Raw genomic sequence first — 4,627 nt, 5'->3', positions numbered from 1 at the left:
TTAAAATCAGTGCTCCCGCCAAAACGGCCATTTTTAAAAACATTTTAGGCATTGACCCATGTCCCCTGGGGCAGGAGCCAGGTCCCCAAACCCTTTTTAGGACAGTATCTTGCATATTAGCCGTTAAAATTAGCACTTTTCATTTTGAACGTTCGAGTCCCATAGACTTCAATGGGGTTCTAACGTTCGTACGAATTTGGGGTTCGTTCGAAAGTTCTGGTGCGAACCGAAGCGGGGGGTGTTCGGCTCATCCCTAGCAGCCATAGTAGCAGACATTTAAGGGTGCTTTAGGCAAATGATAGGCAAAGCTGAAGACCTACACAGGGATAGAATAGGGTCAGTTAACAAACTGTGCTTTACTTCTTTTAATTTCAAAGTAAAACCTTGTCCCCCCACCCTCATAGTTCTTCACATAATCCAAAAGTCTTTTATGGAATGACTATTTTACCAGTAAGATTAAATGCAAGCTCTTGGGTAGGGATGAGCTTCGTGTTCGAGTCGAACGTACGTTCGACTCGAACATTGGCCGTTCGGCCGTTCGGCGAATTCCGAACGTTTTGGCCGTTCGCGTCAAAATTCGAGTGACGCGCGCGCGGACCACAATGCACTGCGTTGGCGCAGTGCATTGCTGCCCGATGATTGGCCAAGCATGCACTGTGACCCCGCATGCTTGGCCAATCGCAGCGCCGGCAGCGAGGAGAGCCATGATTGGCCACAGGCATCCTGCCTGTGGCCAATCATAGCTCAGGCTGTGTAGTGCACACCCCACACTATATAAGGCCGCCTTTAAGGCGGCCTCCTGTAGTGTGTTACTTTGCATCTGAAGCAGTGGGTGTTCAACACAGTACACACCAATCGTTTTTGGCTGATTTCCTATCTTGCTGCTGTGTAGTGGTTGTTGTCTGTGCCCTGACTGCAGTATACACCACTATATTCACCTCACCTATATAGCTAGTGATCTAGCTTTAACCACTTAACAACTGCCCATTGCCGATTAACGGCTTCAGGGCGGTTGTTTAACTCAGAGAGGCCGTTAATTAACGGCCTCCCAGAATTCTGCTCTCGCGTGCCCCGAGGTGTGCGCACTCGAGAGCATCCGTGACCGCCGGGTCCATAGGACCCGGCGCATCACGGTAAACGGCCGCTCATAGCGGCCGTTTACCACGTGATTGCTCCGTCAAATGACGGAGTGATCACTTGGAAACAAACCGGCGTCATGTTATGACGCCTGTTCCTCCCTCCCCTTTCTGTACCGATCGGTACAGCGGAGGGGAAAGAGATCGGTGTCAGCAGCGATGTGGGCTGCATCTGCAGTGCCCACATCGCTGCTCACCGAATTTAACCCCTCAATTCCCTGCCAATACTCTGCAATACCAGTGCATACTCTGCAGTACCCTGCCATTACTCTGCAGTACCCCGCCATTACTCTGCAGTACCCCGCCATTACTCTGCAGTGCAGTACCCCGCCATTACTCTGCAGTGCAGTACCCTGCCATTACTCTGCAGTGCAGTACCCTGCCATTACTCTGCAGTGCAGTACCCTGCTATTACTCTGTAGTACCCCGCCAATACCCCGCCAATACTCTGTAATACCCTGCCATAAATTGCCATACCCAGCCATACTCAGAGATACCCAGCCATACTCGGTGATACCCTGAAATACCCAGCCATAGACGCCCCCCACCCCTCACCGCCCTCCGGTGCTTCTACCAACTCGCCAGTACGATCAAAGCCAGAATCTTTTTTTTATTTTTTATTTCAGGCTTCCCAGCCTAGAGGTGAGATGTGGGGTCATATTGACCCCCCAGATTTCACTGTAAAGAGGACCTGTCACCCCATATTCCTATTACAAGGGATGTTTACATTTCTTGTAATAGGAATAAAAGTGATCAAAAATATATTTTTGGGAAAAAAAATGTCAAACTAAAATAAATAAAGTAAAATGAACAATAAAAAAATAAAATAAAAATTAAAGCGCCCATGTCCCCATGTGCTCGCATGTGCCACACATGTGAGGTATCGCCGAGAATGTTAGAGCGAGAGCAATAATTCTAGTCCTAGACCTCCTCTGCAACTCAAAACATGTAACCAGTAAAAAAATATTTAAAGCGTCGCCTATGGGGATTTTTTAAGTAGCGACGTTTGGCGCCATTCCACGGGCATGTGCAATTTTGAAGAGTGACATGTTTGATATCTATTTACTCAGCATAACTTCATCTTTCACTTTATGCAAACATTGGGCTAACAAGTGGTTAATAATAGAGCTTGCAGTCAGTAGTGTTAGGAGATAGTGCGTGCTGTCTGCGTGCTCTGTACCCAGTACATACCGCTATAATATAGGGCAGGCCCCTACTTTCAAACATCCAACTTACAAACATCTCCTACTTGCAAACGCAAGGAGACAGCAGCAAGTGAGATGAAAAAAGATGGACGACAAAACAAATTATACAGGGGTGATAACCCTTCCCTATGTTTTCCAAAAAGCTTAAAGATAGTTTTTTTGACTGGGGCTACACTTTAAAAATGTACCGGTTGAAAATGACAAACAGATTCAACTTAACACAACAAACCTACACAGTCCCTGTCTTGTTTGCACCGCCTGTATACTGCTGTTCTGAGTATATAGGGCCTGGGGGCCACACGCATTTCCTTTTTTTAATATGGGTACGGGGTTCCCCTTAATATGCGTACAAGACCCAAATAGGCTGGTAATGGGCAGGGAGGGCTACCCATGCCATGTTTCTCAATGATTTTCAACCATATTGCAGGAACCAGATATAACATTAAAACCGCGAGCAGTTTTAAATGGTGTTATTTCCGTTTAATGTCATTTTGTGCAGGGACTGTTCTAAACACGGGAAACACGTGGCACTTCACAGGCATACTACAGACACCCCGCAGGCACCATATTTAAAGGAATATTTCACTTTTTTTTTTTCACTTTAACCGTCATTAAAATCAGTGCTCCCGCCAAAACGGTAGTTTTTAAAACTTTTTTTTGCAGTGACCCATGTCCCCTGAGGCAGGAGGCAGGTCGCCAAACCCTTTTTAGGACGCTATCTTGCATATTAGCCGTTAAAATGAGCACTTTCCAATTCGAACGTTCGAGTCCCATAGACTTCAATGGGGTTCTAACGTTCGTACCGAACGCGGGGGTCGTTCGCAAGTTCTGGTGCGAACCGAACCGGGGGGTGTTCGGCTCATCCCTACTCTTGGGCAATCACACTCACCATTGCCTTTTTGTTGACTAAAGAGCCACCTTGTATTCTCAGCATGTCACAGCATGTTCACTTTGTAAAGATAATTTCCACTTAGCATATTGAATGTGGTGAAGCTGTGCTGACGTCAACCATCCAATCATATTCACATGATTAAATATTGTTTGTAAAGTGAATTTTCACTTAACTTCAGATCATTCACTGAAAATTCAGTTTGCAGAGTGAACATACTGTACTCCTTTAGTAAAGAGCCACATTGTGCACCAAACACATTTCACATTATGACTGAAATTTACCCCACCCACCTTTCCTCATAGTAAAAATATGTTAGGTATAGACCAGTTAAGTCTACTCTTACAGATGCCAAACTGTCCTACAGCTGTATCTGAGAGCTGATGCATTTTTTTTTTCAAGAAAACACTTGTCTAGTCCTTGTGTCTCAACATTTGAGCCTTTTCTCACTGATGTAAACCTTTACTACTATAGGCCAGTTTCTATCAAAGCACTGGCCAAACCCTATCTGCCAGTTAAAGTAATACTGCTAAAACTACCTATAATAACACATGCAGCTTTAATGCCTCCCCAAAATCTGTAACTTGAAGAAATTGTGTATTTTTCATATCACCTCTGAAGTTGGCCTTTTTTGGCATTGGCACAGATCCCAAATGTAAATTCCTGGCTTCCAATGCCATTTTTGAAAAAGCTTACTTATTAGTCCTAAAATTTGGTAGAACTCAATATCAAGATTCACCCACCATGGACTTCAGTGTAAATTGCTCAAAAATTCAAGTTTATCAAACATTTTACCGGGTTTGCTATACTGGACTGGGCAAATTTAATTTTACAGGATTCACTTATCAGAACTCTAATGTAGCATTGAACAATGAGGGTGCGATAAAATAACCATGTGACCTATTTTAACAAGTTGAATTAATAATAATTAGGTGAAGGCTTGAGCTCTACAACTCACACTTACAAGTTGGAAAAATTGGTTATTTTAAAACCAAGTTGTGTCTACAGATGTTATTGTTCTATCTTTATAAATTAGAGTTGACAGCAATTATTTTGCAAAAACATATTAAAGAATCCAGTGTTTCACAGATCACATTATCAATGTACATACTCAACTGTACTAAAAGTTATTTCATCAGCTGTAAACTCTACCTTTTAACACATATAAAAGTATGCTATATGTCATGTATAATTTGACAATGGTAAATAATTAAATGTGTCCCTGCTCTTGCATTGCCCCTTTAATCCCTAAGCACTTATTTTTCCTGGCACTCAGTGTAGGACTTTAGGCTGTGAACAGGAAGCGGAGCTAATGGATTAGAGTTTATGTTTGTAAACTCTAGATTAGAATTGAAATACTTTGAAGGCAAGAGGAAAGTGTTGATATGGAAGAAATG

The sequence above is a fragment of the Lithobates pipiens genome, unplaced genomic scaffold (genome assembly GCF_037356315.1).
Source record: "Lithobates pipiens isolate NorthernLeopardFrog02 unplaced genomic scaffold, aLitPip1_a1.2 Scaffold_8, whole genome shotgun sequence".
NCBI lineage: Eukaryota > Metazoa > Chordata > Amphibia > Anura > Ranidae > Lithobates > Lithobates pipiens.
Note: the sequence above shows the minus strand (reverse complement) of the source record.